A 16840-nucleotide genomic window follows, 5' to 3' on the forward strand; every position below is an offset into this window, starting at 1 on the left:
CTAGCACAAGTAATAGGCCACACATGAGATATTTTTGATTAGGGAGACTGTTGCCTAATCCCTGGGATCACCATATGTAGAAAGTTGCCTTCTCCACCTATTCTCAAGGTTACGGTAAGAATGCTCCTGCCCAGGGAAGCGGACTGGTAATGCAGTGCTCAGCATGATGATTGACTATTGACTCAGTCCCCACACCCTTACAACTTAATGAGTTTATATTTAACCCTAGGATGACAGATTGACATCACCTCTCTTAAGGTGGCTCTAATCATGGACTCCCAGAGAACAGTGCTAACGTCCACTGTAAAACCATCTGAGCACAAAGGAAAGGGGCCTCTGTGTACTTTCACCTCCATGGGGAGTGTTTCCCACGAACCCTGGCTTCCGTCAACTTTAGAGTCCTTTCCGATGCTGTCCGTACGTTTTTGGAAACAGAAAGAAAACAGAAAACAAGACAGAAGCAAAACAGAAAAATCTTTGCAGTTGGAGCTGTGCTACTTTGAGAAACTTACTGAACATTTTTGAAATACAGTTATGACTGATGTAAAAATGTAACTATTAACTTCTGCTTCACAAGGTTATTATCAGAAATAAATAATAATCTATTAGTTAAAGCACAGGATAGTACCAGCTAGCCACAAGGGTTCAGAGGTGTTTGACTCCATCCTTGCTAGAATCCCTCTGGCCAACATGGAGTGCCCCCCGCCCACACACACACCTGCCAGCTGTGGCTTTGTAGGCGGCTGTCCTCCTTCCGCGCAGCAGCACCTACATTCTCTGTGTTGTCCATGGCTTCTATGTCGTTGCCTGCTGTGCTGATTACAGGTAGACCTTCCCTACCCTTTCCAGGAAGCTTTTTTCTCAAGTTATCTGTCACATCAGGCAGCTCATGAAACATTAACTGAACGTAGTTCACAAGATTAAAATCATTAAGATTGAGCTTGTATTAGAAGTTCTGTAGATGGCAAAAGAAAAAGAAAACAATGAAGGAAAGAGTTTAAGCCAAAGTCACATATGAAAGTTCTGTTATAGAATGCTGGCAAATGTTAATAGCTTTCCAATGGCCAAAACCCAGTCCATTTGGAACGTTCACATTTACATGAAAGTCACCACGGCTCCCTTTCCCACCCCACTCAGTTCCCATATCCACTAAGTTATCTTTTTATTGCTGAAAAGATTTTCATCTGCATGTGGCTTATCTTCCCAAAAAGAGAACATGTTCTAAGAGGCCCAGGTGGTGCCTTTCACTTCTTTCCATCCCTAATACAGTGTTGACACAGGTGGTGTCCAGGAAATTTACAGGCTGATTGAAAACTATCTTCTTTCCCCTGAAGCATTTCTTCAGGTTTGCCAATTATCCCAGAAGGGACACATATATTTATAATACTATTCCTTATTTTATCAATACATTTTTCAACATCTCCAAAGAGTACCCAGGAAAGGAGACAAATAATTTGTTAATCTCGTGGTTAAGGCTTTACTAGTTTTGATCTTGAAGTACTATAGGATTGGTTTCTTAAATCTCTTGTTTATATTTTAGTATAATATTTAAATGGTTTGCAGTGGATCTTTGTCTTATGTATACATTGATTTTTATTTCATTTGAGATGATTTCATGATTTTTCCATTGCGCTTTCATTCATTCACCCATTCATTCAACATAGAGCAGCCAACACGTGCTAGGGTTTGCTTTATTTTTAGAATAAAACACACAGAAAAAGTAGGAGCTCTGCCTTTGGGAAGCTCACTTGTTCCAAACATGATCTCCACAGGTTCGTTCTACAAGTAATATAGGTCTGCATTTATAGGTCAATATTTTTTTGAAGGTTTAAGGAAAATGCTACCTTAATTGATTTCAAAGGTTGCACTGGCAAAATGACACATCACATTTTTTTTTTCCTTTTTGCCAGAATTCTATCAATGGAAGGTATCATATTTGCTTTCACAAGGAGAAGAGAAGCTCTGATCATTATCTGTATATCTGTTGAATAATAAAGGTGATAATGCCAATTATTTTGAAATGCTGTATTTTCAGTAAACAAAAGTCCTTTGACATAAATGCTTGGCTAATGGTGTAAATGATCAAAGGAAAAACAGCAGTGTTGACAATGGAGTTTAGGGAGGGGATGGTGAATTCCCAGGTTAAAGAACAAATTTCTGATCTGTCCAAGCAAGATATTTCATTTTTCTCGCTTATATATGAGGAAAGTTAGTTTCCACTTTAAGTGCTGGTGGTGATTGAACCTGGCGAATACTGGGCACCGATTAACAGCATCTACTTTTATTAGCCATGGTCATTATTACTTATAGTTCTTCACCCAAATTTATGTTGTGTAAGATCCGCACGCGTGAAGACATGGCATGAAAGCAGTTTATTCTGTTGGTGGAGGAAAAAGCCTATAAATAGTTTACACGGGAAATAGCATGAAAGATGGTGCTCCACATGCACTCAGTCAGAATGAAAAGCTGCCGTGGAAGCCATCACTCAGAGAGTAGTGCCTCTCGGTTGGTAATGGAGTTCTGTCTTTTTGAGTTGTATCTTATTCCATTTGTGATACTTCTTCCTATGTTGTTTCTCTGGGAATTTCATTTTGTATGGTGTTCCTTCAGTAAATGTCTTATCACTCCATCTTAGTTTAGCATTATTTTCTGATCATATAAAACCAAATGTGTAATAGGTGTCTTTGGAAGTGACTATAATCTCACACAAATGAATTGTAAGTTATTTTTGATCTGTGTCTGATGTTACCGGCAAGTAGTCTATTCAAGTTCACGTGGTTGTCATGACTCCAGTGCAGTTACCATTAAAGTGTACAACTTGGGTAGAAGGGGGAGGGTAGCCATACAAAACACTTTTATTTGGGACTATTTTACTGGTTTTTCCACCAGAAATAAAGTGCAGGGATGATTTATGTATAGGCGTCAGTACAAGTGTCTGGTCTGTTACAGGAGGGACAGGCGTAAAACCCTGACAAGACCCCGTGACGCTTCACTGCATTGGGCGGTTTAGGTGGAGCCACTGCCAGAAACAGCGTGGCGTGGACTGTCCCAGTGTGTGTAAAGTGCTGTCATCCTGATAATAAAGCTTATGATTTACGTGAGCTTAAAGCTTGACTTCTAGGCACTGAGGAGCGTGAAGCATTGTATTTAGTGGAAATTCGGTTTCGGCCGAAAGCATGGGTTGGTTGACCTTGAACTCTGGGAGGGAGGTCAGCTTTCCTGTTGGTTTTAGTCTGAGCTGACCGCATGGTGTTCATTGGAGGGGGTGAGGAAGGCCCCTCTGAGAATAAAGGTGCTTTCTAGCTAGTTAGGGAGTTTGGACATGCACACTCTGCTATGTTTAGAATGGATAAGCAACAAGGAGCTGCTGAACTTTGCTCAGTATTATAGGACAACCTAATTAGAAAACAAATGTGAAAACAAATACATGCATATATATGTGTGTGTGTGTGTGAGTATATATATATATAATGTTATGTGTATATATAACTAAATCATATATACACCTAAAACTAATACAACATTGTTATTCCACTGTACTCCATTCTTCTTCTTCTTCTTCTTCTAAGTTGCTTCAGTCGTGTCCGACTCTGCGCGACCCCATAGACGGCAGCCCACCAGGCTCCTCTGTCCATGGGATTTTCCAGGCAAGAGCACTGAAGTGGGGTGCCATTGCCTTCTCTGCTGTACTCCATTAAAAGTTAAAATAAAAAGAGCCAGAAATTTCAAAATAATAACAAATAAAGGTCCTTATAAATGCAATTAGAGCAGTTTTGCAGGAGGGTTTTTCAGTCCACCCAGACTCGGGTTGATGAGTTTTCAGAGTGTGCTCAGCACAGAGCTACCCTCTCTGTGGGATCAAGGAACGGGGGTGCTCTTCTCCATTAAGGTAGCACGGTGACACCACAGAAGCCTGCTTTTGTCAAGCGCCTCCATCAGGACACCTCCTTGCCTTCTCTTCCTCTGCTTTGAGTTGCACCCAATGATCCTAGGACCTGCACCTGCATTCAGCTGTTTATTTTCTTCTCTTTACTCCTTAATTGCATAGTCTGAGGCAGGACTGTTACTTCCACCAACAAGAATGTAGGTGCAATGACTGGTATCCACAGACACTCTGACACTAAGTGTTCAATGAATTAAAACCTAGAAGGAGGCTCCCATGAGGTCTTAAAAGATTGAAGAAAGGGGAGAAATGGCACGAAAGCAACCATTGAAAGGCTGCGTGAAGCTGCCCCTGGCCTGGCTGGGAAAGCCCCTTTTCCTCCTTTCCCTGTGTCTTCACTCATCGCCGCTATGAGCAAAGCCAAGCCCCACCTTCACACGCACCTTCAGTCCTTCTTGCCTCTCCTGCCGGTTGCTCCTGGGTGGGACGGAAGATGAATGTGCTGCCTTCACAGTCAGTGCCTCATGGAGCATCTGCGAGATGTCCGTCTTTCTCTCTTCAATTCAGACATAAAATCATTTGGGTCTATCAGACATGAGATTGCTCAGTGAAGCCCTCATTAATTAACAGCTCTGTCCCAGGGCAGTGTTTCACTGCCTGATCTTTTCTCATCTCTCCGTCTTTGTGCATGCTAATTCGCTTCTGTTGCGTCCGACTCTTTGCGACCCCATGGACTGTAGCCCGCCAGGCTCCTCTGTTGATGGGGATTCTCCAGGCAAGGATACTGGAGTGGGTAGCCATGCCCTCCTCCAGGGAATCTTCCCGACCCAGGGATCAAACCCATGTCTCTTTGTCTCCTGAGGGTTCTTTACCACTAATGCCATCTGGGAAGCCCCCATCTTCATGAATTCTACCAATTTTCCACTACATTTCTCATGAAAATTCAGGCCTGGCAGTGAGATAATGGTCTTAATAGAAGAAAAATTCAATCTTTGATACCTGAGGGAGTTGGGCATCTGTGGTCAGTGCGACCAGCAGTCATCCCGCTGTCAGAGTCGGAAATGGTCCCTCTGCCCTGTGCTCCTGTTAGCAGACGATGCCACCTTCTATCTTCTCCACTGAGAACTCACTTGTGGCCAGTGTACCCCAGTGCTTCCACATCTGCAAGTCCAGGTGTGGGTGAAGACCTCTCTGTTGATATTTCAAGGTGGAGACGCTGCGACTGCTTTGCTCTGGAAAAGTAGAAACAGGGAGATGAGTGAACAGCTGTAAAATTTCAAAGCATCATTTAGTAATGACTGCCTTTTAACAGTAAGAACAAAAGCTGAGGATACTGCTTGTGCTGCATACTAATCAACGTTTATTCATAAAGTTCAAGTTCAAACCTCACTGTCTCTAAATATTTTCATTATTTATTACAATTAGCATATGCATGATTCATGCTACCTGTCTGCCTTATTCAAGAGTGCTGGTCCTGTGGAATTGCACTTTAGGGGAGTTTGGACAAATCTCTCCCACAGGGTGGTGATAATCATCCTACCTAAGTGTCCACCAGCAAGACGCTGCCCTGTTGCACGTATGAATTTTCATAGGATGTGGAAATGGTGTGATTCTCAAATGTATTAATTAATATCTTAGAGGCAGAAGGTAAGGAAAATTAGTCTTCGTGTTATAATTTGAAAAATGAGTCACGGTAGTTAATTAACCTATTTAATTCCTGAAGGTAAATGAATGCCTGAATCAATTCACAATTAACAATTTAAATAACCCTGCTTTTAAAGTAGCCTTATTATACCTATAATGGAAACTGGAAACCTGAAACTCTGAGGCACCATCCTTCTTGCATGACTTGTGTATGCTTCAGGTTATAAACAGAAAGCTCATTTGAAGACAGACACCCACTATCTCCTTTTATTCAACTTCTGCTTGGGATCTGGTAGAATGCTTCATGTTTAGAAGGCACTTAATAAATTAACAAAACGAAACTATTTCCCTTCTTTGTACTCAGAGATTGTCATAATTTTTTTTTTTTCAAAAATTAGGAAGAAAAAAGTGTCATTTAAATCAACCAGCACAACAGTCAATCACATTGGTTACTGGCTTGACTTGGAAATGTTTGCATATCTGGATCCTCCATGAGATTTTATGATGTTCAGAATTACTCATTTTTGAGTAATTTTTGCTGTTGGGCCTAGCTATGCCTCCTAGCTGGAGGTGCTTGGTAGGTAGATGCTGAACTAAATGTGGCCAAAATAAAGGGGGAATCTACTTTGACAGATAAAAGAAAATAGTGTTTTAACTGTTAAATGTACCACATATATATTTATGAAATTTTATCACCCAAGCAAATCAAGTAACTCATGTAAAATTTGGAGGATGAAATTTCTGTTTGAATCATTCCAACATCTCTACCTCTTAGCCTAGCCATCCTCATGGTTCACAGTCTCCCATGGATTTGTCTACCTAAATGCTTCCTCAGTATCTCGAATCCAGCATAGAAGAGCCTCCATTCACCACCCACCCCACTTCCGAGACAACTGGTTTAACTCTTGTATCTTCCATCTTGGTCACTGGTGTCCTGTGTGTCCATCCTGGATTAGTGCCCTCAGAGTCTGTCTAGACATTCAGCTCTCCAAGTATTCCCTCCTCAAGACCAGCCTGTCCCTAGTCTTCTCCAACCTCACCCCATGGGTGTATCAACCAGGGCTCCGCCTCTCCATGCCCCCATCACTCTCTTAGCTCAGCCTTGGATCTTCTCTCTTGTCTGATGAGTGTGTCCTGTTGCCCCTGACTTGAAGCCCTGCCTTCTTTGGTTCCTTCTGCATGCTGATCCTAGTTATTGCCTCAAAAATACATGACTCCCAGTTTCCTAGTATCTACAGGACACTGTCCAAACTTCTTTGTGCGGTGTGTAAGACATTCCCTAATTTGCCCCTCCTATTTTCTTTTTTATATTTCCACATGATCTAGTGACTTCCTCCATCTTTTCCTACTGCTAGAGGTTTCCCACCCATCACCTTGCTGTGCCAGAACTCATCTTACAATGTCCTTCCTTTGGACAAGGACTAAGCCCTGCCTTTTCTTCTTCACCTACTGACTCTCCACACCCCAGCTCAAATTTCCCCTCTTCTGTGATCTCCATAAGGCATTTACCTACTCAATTCTCTTTGCATTTTTTCATACCGTTAGAACTTACATGAATGTGAATTATAATGCTTTAGTTAGGTATGTATGTTTCTCTAAAAATAATGCTTTTTTTATATCAAGTAAAATTCTTGCCAACTTTAATCCATAGTCCCTAAAGTACCTCACATATGACATGCACTCAGTAGATACTGCACTTCAATCAGTTCAGTTCAGTTCAGTTCAGTCTCTCAGTCGTGTGCGACTCTTTGTGACCCCATGGACTGCAGCACACCAGGCTTCCCTGTCCATCACCAACTCCTGGAGCTCATTTAAACTCTTGTCCATCAAGTCGGAGATGCCATCCAACCAACTCATTCTCTGTCATCCCCTCCTCCTCCTGCCTTCAATCTTTCCCAGATACTGTACTGCCTACCTTCTAAACATTCCTGCCCCCAACTCTTTACCATATTCAAGTACTATTCTTTGAAAATACAGCTTTGACTCACCTGCTAACACATCCTTGACTCATTTGTATGACTTAGATATTTATAAAAGTAGCCATTGCTTTCTTTCCTCATTTAAATGAACAGGAAACAAAAATAATTGATTGGATGATCACTAGGATTCAATTTTAAAAATCATGTGGTTGGTGGTGGCACCTACTGGCCAAGTGTGATATTGCATCCTGGAGCTATTGTTTTCATATAAAAATGGGGCCCAAGGCAAAACTCTCCTGTGTTCTAAGGTAGTGAAGAGAAACCAGTGACTGCTATGGATAGGAAAAGTGGAAGCAGTGGCAGATTTTATTTTCTTGGGCTTCAGAATCACTGCAGACAGTGACTTCAGCCATGATATTAAAAGATGCTTGCTCCTTGGAGGAAAAGCTATGACAAATCTAGACAGCATATTAAAAAGCAGAGACATCTCTTTGCTGACATAAGTCCATGTAGTCAAAGCTATTGCTTTTCCAATAGTCATGTATGGATGTGAGAATTGGATCCCACAAAGAAGTCTGAGCTCCAAAGAATTGATGCTTTCAAATTGTGGTGCTGAAGAAGATACTCAAGAGTCCCTTGGACTTCAAGGAGATCAAACCAGTCCATCCTAAAGGAAATCAACCTTGAGTATTCACTGGAAGGACTGATGTTGAAGCTGAAGCTCCAGTACTTTGGTCACCTTATTAGTAAGAACTGACTCATTGGAAAAAGACCCTGATACTGGGAAAGATTGAAGGCTAAAGGAGAAGAGGGCAACAGAGGATGAGATAGTTAGCATCACTGACTCAATGAACATGAATTTGAGCCAACTTCAGGAGATAGTGAAGGACAGGGAGCCTGGCATGCTGCAGTCCATGGGGTTGTAAAGAGCTGAATATGACTTAGTGATTGAACAACAACCACCACATGGGGTGGGGCATTATCTCTATAAAGGAAGGATCTTCCAGGTCCTTTAATTGCTGATATTCAACCCAAGCCACGTACACTGTTCTATTAATATATACAGCATGTTTAGAGTGGAGAGCTAGTCCTGGTACCCAATTGATTGGAAGGTTCCATTTTAGTCACTTGGAAGAACTTTACATGGGATTGCTTGTTCTGTCAATTTACAGAACAAGCAGACTTGTTTTTCAACAAAAGTCTGTATAAATCAACAGTTGCTTTAAATTTTTAAAGAATTACCTTCCTTACGCTAGATGTGATTGAACACTTGCTGTTGCAAGTAACACTCTACTTAGAAGTATCAGCTACACAGTAAGGATCCATTATAAATATTTAGCATCCTTGCTTTTGATAATCATACACTCCATTTGTAATCAAACACCCGGTTCTCCATAATAACTTATCTGCTGTGGATAGCTCAAGGTAGCTCAGTTTCAATTTACTCAGGTCATGAGAAATCCGGGAACACTCACATACATATTTAAATCCAATAAAAAACTAGTTTTTTTCCATCAGATAACTTCTCCTGTGCACCTGTGGAAGTGAATCAAGCTGATGATTTTTCATCAGAGATGGTGACCGTGACAGGCCCAGGCATTCTCCCTGGGATCAGCCTAGAAGCTTCTAGAACAATGAATTCAGCCATCAAGAGTTCTGAGCCATTTGATATCTACTGCGTGCACTCCTTGAAATGTGCACTCCTCCCAACACACCCTCACACAAACACGCCTTCTTCTATCATGGAGATCAAACTCTCTGGCTCTGACACAGGGCGGGATTAGCTGTGTCCACGCTCTCATGTGTGAACCTAGTAGGCTAATTCCTCTCCGCTTTAATTCCCTATCAATGAGATGGAGATAGGCTGGCATTTACTGGAGAGTTTCTGTTATCTGAAAGTAAACATGATAATGTAATATGTAAAGCAGTTATTGGCTGTGTCTGACACTACTATATGCCCAGTAAACTGAAATACTAGTATTCGAACTTCAAGTAGACGACCCAGATGCCTTCATGTCTTGTTGCTTTTGTCCCTACAGTTCCTTCTGCCAAGTCAAATTCTCCCAACTTCTTTACAGGGACAACTTATAACTTTTCTTTATGGCCCTGTTCAGTTCAGTTCAGTCGCTCAGTCATGTCCGACTCTTTGCGACCCCATGAATTGCAGCACGCCAGGCCTCCCTGTCCATCACCACCTCCCGGAGTTCACTCAGACTCACATCCATTGAGTCAGTGATGCCATCCAGCCATTTCATCCTCTGTTGTCCCCTTCTCCTCCTGCCCCCAATCCCTCCCAGCATCAGAGTCTTTTCCAATGAGTCAACTCTTCGCATGAGGTGGCCAAAGTACTGGAGTTTCAGCTTTAGCATCATTCCTTCCAAAGAAATCCCAGGGCTGATCTCCTTCAGAATGGACTGGTTGAATCTCCTTGCAGTCCAAGGGACTTGTTACCTCTTCTCTAAAGCCGTTTTTGATGTCCTTGGTAGGAATCAAGTACCACCATGTTTTTGTTAACCCTTTAAACTAGTCTCCAGCAGAGTGCATGGCTCCATCATCCAGGTTCTCTTTTGGCATGCCCAGCCCCTTGTGTGCTCTGAGTGCTGAGACCCTCTCCGGGCCTTGGACCAGGACTGTCCATTGGTGGCTGCTCACGGCGCCGTTCTCCCGCCCGCCTCCTAGCATCTTGCGTCCTATCCCTGATGCATCCTGAGCATCTGACAAGCGTTGGCTGGCACGTCTGTGTTTGATGAAGAGGCGAGGCAAGCAGGGAAGCAAGTCAGGTCAGCCAGCAGGGCACCAAGGTTTGTAGGAGAGATGGAGAAAGAGAAGCTGAGTTCGGTTGGCAGGTAAAGGATGGAATTGGTTCCAAGGAGTCCCTTCCCTCCGAACCTGTTAGGTCCACAGAAGTTTGGGGCCCCAGAAGCTGAGCTCCCAAAAGAGCAGATTCGATCTCAAGGGCCAGGCTCTCCAGGAGGATGTGTTTGCTGGTGCGAACAGCCTCATGGTCCCTTGCGCCAGCTCTCCTCTGTGTGGGAGCTGCTGTGGTCTTGTTTATGAGTGTATGCGGCCAGGAGCTGAAGTTGGCACTTTAGATCGATCTCTTCCAAAATCATGTGGCTTAGGTTGGAATCTCAAAGCCCGGAGCAGGTATCTACTTCCAAATGTCTTGTGGGTATTCATCGACTGTTAAGTCAGAGTATGGAGGGATGAGAATGCCATCCTTAGATAGCGTTTATAATGAAATTGAAAGTGCAGCCTAAGAAAACAAGGTGGTTATGGAGTCAGGCAGACCTTGGCTTATCTTCTCATCTGTGTGACCTTATGAAAAAGTTATTTAACTGCCTTGAGACCCTTTTTTCTCAACCATACAAAGTATGTCTAATGCATTTACAGTTTCGACATCGGCCAAATCCGATGTCACATTTGGAATGTCTGGCATACAGTAGGCCTTCCACGTTGTCATTTGTCGGTACTCAATAAATGACAGCTCCTTTTTTATTCTTAATAATACTAAGGATGCTAATTATAAGGGTGTTGCAACAACCAGTGACGATCTAGAACAATGATATGAACCAAAATGAAAGCCCCAAGCAGAGCTGTGGTTTTCCAGCTGTAATTATAATCTGCTGGTGCAATCCTGGCACTTTCTGTCAGGTGTGGAAAATGAAAAGACATCTGCAAATAATTGTATTTTTCAGATCTCAGGGTTTTTTGTCCATTGAATAGCTGATGGTTTAATGAAGTTTTGACAGTTCCTCTTTCTTCTAAGGCATAGGTAAAACAGAATAAAAGAAAAAAAGCACCCTCCCACTTTCTGACTTTGCATGTTTGCGGTTGAAGCAAAGGGCAGATCATCCTGCTATTTGCTCCCGGCCTGGTGCAGCCCCAGAATGAAGGGCTTCTCAATGCCTTCCTGATGAGCTGCTCGCACCCTTCCCACTGTAAACAGTCTCTGGGAGGTTCACACAGAGTTCATTAGACTTCATTCCAGAGGTGTCGTTCTGATATTTATTCTTTCCGGAATCTCTCACCCGTCTAATTTCTATTCCCCTTCTCATCTCCTGTTCACCTTAGAGTAGACTGTGCCTGATTCTCTGCATTCATTTCTTAGAATGCAAAGATTCCTATGAAGTGGAGATTCAGGAACACAAAGTTGTGGGACAAAGTTGTCTCTAGCAGGAAGTAAACTTTCCTTTGTGAGCCCTTAGCAATTGTACCAAGAATTGTCAAATCACGGTTCTACTTGTGGACCTGTTGTTCTATCATCTGTCTTTTTATCGTCTCTCTATATAATCTATTACCTACCTATCTATGACCTATTTACTATCTATTTGCAATCTATCTATCATGTATCTATTAATACATGTTGATCTATCCTACATCATTAATGTATCATCTGTCATCTATTATCTTTCTATCTTCTGTCTACCTATCTGCTTTCTATCTGTCCATCCATCCACGTACTTATCTATCCATTTATCTATCATGTATTTATCTGTCTATCTGTCTGTCCATCTCTTGCATGTACAATGCCCTAATCATGTCCCTTTTTTACATGGAAGAGTGTGACCTGCTTGTAGTAAGTTGTCCGGACCAGTAGTTTCTCCATCCTTTGTCCTGAAAAGCCAACACCAAAGCAGGCTCCAAATAATTGCTTGAAAGAATGAATGGTTCCATAAAAATGCAAAATCTGTTCTCCTACCATTGTTCGGTGGCTAACTGTTATTTTCCCCGTAGTCATCAGATATCCACAATGCATTAGGATTTTATAGATTCTTAAAGTGGGGGACTCAGAGATAAGAAAGGAAATGACAAACTCACAGTGGCTTTTCTTTACTGGACTTGAATTAAGTCGTGTGCTCTGCTGTAGAAATGCAGGTTGGAAGGACCGTTTTCTCTTTCGTAATCTCACTATGGGAAGCAGAACTCTTCACAGGTGTTGGATTTGTTAGGAGTGGCCCGGGGACCTGTGTGGAGCTAAGATTCTCAGAAGCCAGGTCTTCAGCACTGGGGTTTCTGGTTTAGGAAAGACAAGGACATATAAATCATAGTCCTCAGTGTGATCAGTGCCACACAGAGGCAGATGATGAGGGTCATCATGTGGGGGTGGAAAGATACACTGTTGGGTGAGTGCCTAAGTCAGCAGTTTCTTAATGAGTTTTCATTCATAAAAGTCTCAGGAGACATCTCATCTCAACAGGGCACCAGTGACATTGTTCACTCTGAGGATTTGAGCTGATTGACCTTTTTGAATACGTTTAACTACCAGGTAGTAGGTGGGCACTGAATGTTTTTATTCTAAACCCAGTACTCTGTGAGCATTTTCAGACTTGGCATCAATAGATGTCTTACACTTACGCAACCATTTTCATCCGTTTCAAGGGTAAGGAAGCAGAGGCAGTGTCCTGACTTTTCCATGAGCGGTGTGAGGTGTCCATTGAGAACTCCGAGTCTGGCCAGCTTGCCTTTTGTGTGCCTGACACTTTGCCCCATTACATCACACAGCCCGTGCCAGTCAGCCCTTGCAGGGGACTTGGCTTTAAAGAGGGATGCTTCAGGTGAGGGGTCTGGAGGAAGGGAGGGTGACAGGACGGGCTGGGGTTTGCCGCACACTCAAGGGAGCAGGAGATGGCGCGGCGCGGGCGGCAAAGAGCCAGAAGGCTCCTGGGGATCGGACTTACTTCCTCTGAGGTTCCGACTAAAAGCAGGTCAAGTGTCGGGTTACCTGCCTGGACCTCATAGCTGGCTCCTGATGCCATCAAGTAACTGTAGGAAAATCCCTGCCTTCTTCCCCATTCAGACTAAGCGTTGACAATTATGCTATTCTATTTTCTTTTGCCTACACAAAACCCCAGCAAATATGCTGACATAATTTTCATTGAAGTTAACAGAAATATATGGAGTGTATTTTTTCCCATAAAATGTTAACTAAGCTTTTAGAATATTAAGTGACCATAGCATAGCTTTCAAAACACTTAAATTAGCTGTGTTTATGTTTGGGAATCAGTTACCTTATGGGATAACTTGCCATGTTGAAAAATCAACTTTGTACAATTTTGTCAGAAAAAAAAAGAATATTTTATTCTTAAAAAAATGGGCTGCTTTTGATTCTAACTGGCTTAAACATTTAATATACATTTTTGATAAAAGTTTGTTATGTTGAAATTCTCCTTTGTGATCATCCTACATGTAAAACTCTTAAGCATAACATTTGTTATTGTTCACTGTGTTTCAAACAATTGTTTGAGGAAACATACTAAATACGAAAGGACAAGTAAACTAATATTTGAATAGTTCATGCCAGTAGATTAAAATTATTTGAGAGGCCTAAACATGAGTTCAGACTATAAACCTTGAACAAAACATCTATGGGGGAAACACAAGCACCCTGGAGTATAATGCAGTTTTTATGGATCTATGGGTAATTAACACAAATGTGCTCAATGGAAGTTTTTCAGTAAATCAGGGTGAAAATAATAATCTCATAACTCCTGAAGACTGGCTAGTCAATCTCTCTCAGATACATATCCCTAAAACAGAATGCTTTATTTATTTATTTTAATGTTGCATTTGTTTAAATATTTATTTAAATAACTTATTTAAATAAATTAAAATGAATACATTTATTTTCACTGATGAATAAAGCGTTGATATATTTTAAATAAATCTGCCAGGAATCTTGTTAGAATATATTCACCAAGGAAAGGCTGAGGCAGTCCCTAACCACTGCCCCCACTTCCCTGGTTCATATTTTGGAAGTTATCAGAGATAAATTATCCCCTAAAATGAAAAATTCCACAGCCAATGATTGTGAAGTATATCAAAAAACCTTTAATAAAAAGAAAATATTAAAAAAGAAAACTTTGATGAACTTGGATTTTATGAAGACAGGATCAAAAATACAGTGGATACTGATAAATTCATTGTGCAGCAGAAAAGTAAGAAGATAAAATAATTCCTATTTTTCACAAAGTCATATTTGTAAAGAAGTGCCTTTGCAAATATAATATTTAAAAGTCATTGAAGAGTAAGTCATTAAAAAAAAACCCTAAAATTTAGAGAAAGGAGTTAAGTTTCACTTATATTTAATTACAAAATTTCACCATTTAAAACTATATGCATGAGAGTTAGAACATTAAGGTATTTAAACTTCTGGATTAAATCTAAGAAGAACCTAGGGTTAAACATTTCCTACATAGCCCAGAAATTATTAAAGTTTCTGTATAAAGTATCGAATACTTCGATTTGACACCAGCACGTCATGCTCTATCAAGACATCACGTAAAATAAATTTAGTGGACAGAGTGGCAAAAATGCATTTTACAGACACAGTGATAAAATAAGAACTGGATATGGTGAAATAAAATTAATTACTGGATTCCCCAAATGGTTGCTAGATGGGATCATCAGAGATGATCGGACATGACTGAGCGACTTCACTTTCACTTTTCACTTTCATGCATTGGAGAAGGAAATGGCAACCCACTCCAGTGTTCTTGCCTGGAGAATCCCAGGGATGGGGGAGCCTGGTGGGCTGCCGTCTATGGGGTCACACAGAGTCGGACACGACTGAAGCGACGCAGCAGCAGCATTCAGTTTGGGGGAGGGGGTGGGAAAGCAGATGGAAGTATCTGAAAGTTGCAAATTTTTGCCCAGAAGAAAAAGAAAAGAAGGGGAGCAGGAAGAGAAAGGATAATTTTAGTAAAATAATACTTATGACATCTGCTGTCATTGTGTTTTGTAATAATTTTTATTTTACACTGTATTTTTTGAGACACCTTATTCAGTTTGATTTTTTTAGAATACCTGAAATAGGCAAGCAAATGTAATTTGATGCACTTGTCAATGAAGATTTCTGCACTCCTAGCTCTACACAAGCAGTGTGTACAAATAACAGGAACAGAATTTAGGTGTCATGACTCTGAGTTTGTTGATCTTTATTCAGTTACTCTCTTCATTCAGTTTCACGCACCTCATTGCTAGAGGGTGGTGGCATCTGCTATGGAAATTAGTAAGAATGACATCACTTATGACACCAGAATATCACTATTGCTTGGGATTTAAGCATAACTGATATGGCTCTTTCTTTGAAAAAATTAGTTTTACCATTTCCTCGTTTGTACTCGGTTCACTTCACTTGTTCAGTCGTGTCCAACTCTTTGCAACCCCATGGACTGCAGCATGCCAGGCCTCCCTGTCTATCAACTCCCAGAGTTTACTCAAACTCATGTTCATTGAGTCGTTGATGCCATCCAACCATATCATCTTCTGTCATCCCCTTCTCCTCACATATTCAATCTTTCCCAGCTATAGAGTTTTTTCAAATGAGTCAGTTCTTTGCATCAGGTGGTCAAAGTATTGGACTTTCAGCATCAGTCCTTCCAATGTATATTCAGGACTGATTTCCTTTAGGATGTACTGGTTGGATCTCCTTGCAGTCCAAGGGACTCTCAAGAGTCTTCTCCAATGCCACAGTTCAAAAGCATCAATTCTTTTTTGTGCTTAGCTTTCTTTATAGTCCAACTCTCACATCCATACATGACTACTGGAAAAACCATAGCCTTGATTAGATGGACCTTTGTTGGTAAAGTAATGTCTCTGCTTTTTAATATGCTGTCTAAGTTGGTCATAATTTTTCTTCCAAGGAGCAAGTGTCTTTTAATTTCATGGCTGCAGTCACCATCTGCAGTGATTTTGGAGCCCCCCAAAATAAAGTCTGTCACTGTTTCCGCTGTTTCCCCATCTATTTGCCATGAAGTGATGGGACCAGATGCCATGATCTTAGTTTTCTGAATGTTGAGCTTTAAGTCAACTTTTTCACTCTCCTGTTTCACTTTCATCAAGAGGCTCTTTAGTTCTTCTTAACTTTCTGACATTTTAAGGGTGTTGTCATCTTCATATCTGAGGTTATTGATATTTCTCCCAGCAATCTTGTGAACTTCCCTACTTTTCTGAATAGCAGGGGCATCAGGAGATAATGTGGGCTTCCCTGGTGGCTTAGCTGGTGAAGAATCCCCCTGTATTGCAGGAGACCCAGTTTCTATGACTAGGCCAGAAGATCCCCTGGAAAAGGAAATGGCAACCCCTGCCAGTATTCTTTTCTGGGAAATTTCATGGACAGAGGAGCCTGGCAGGCCATAGTCCATGGGGTTGCAGAGTCAGATACGACTGAGCAATTGACACACACACAGAAGATAATGTAGGAATTATCATGATTACCAGGGACACACAGTGATGTTGCATTTGTATATTACCAAGCAATTCCATGGTGCACTTAGAACATGCACAAAAGAAAGTTGACTATCTATAACATTGCATATGTTACAAGTATATAGTATGAGATTTTTGAAAGTAAGTTGCCATGGAAACACTCAAGAAGTAGTGCCTAAGTGTT

This window comes from Bubalus kerabau, chromosome 2, assembly GCF_029407905.1.
Source record: "Bubalus kerabau isolate K-KA32 ecotype Philippines breed swamp buffalo chromosome 2, PCC_UOA_SB_1v2, whole genome shotgun sequence".
In the NCBI taxonomy this organism is placed as follows: Eukaryota; Metazoa; Chordata; class Mammalia; order Artiodactyla; family Bovidae; genus Bubalus; species Bubalus kerabau.